We start from the raw sequence: 226 nt of genomic DNA on the forward strand, positions 1-226 counted from the left end.
TTGTAGCCTACAGGCAAGCCTACTACAATATGTCTACGTAGGCTAAGTTAATGAATTAATATTTGATTAAAAAAAAGCATAGCCTACATCTTGGAATAAAGGACTTTACTTGACTCAATTAAAAATAGCTTTGTGCATTTTATTCGGGCATGCTTTTACATTTATCTCGCTCTTTCACTAACAGACACATCTCTCTCTCTCTCTCTCTCTCTCTCTCTTTCTCTCT

Source organism: Etheostoma spectabile, chromosome 9 (genome assembly GCF_008692095.1).
Source record: "Etheostoma spectabile isolate EspeVRDwgs_2016 chromosome 9, UIUC_Espe_1.0, whole genome shotgun sequence".
Taxonomy (NCBI): Eukaryota; Metazoa; Chordata; class Actinopteri; order Perciformes; family Percidae; genus Etheostoma; species Etheostoma spectabile.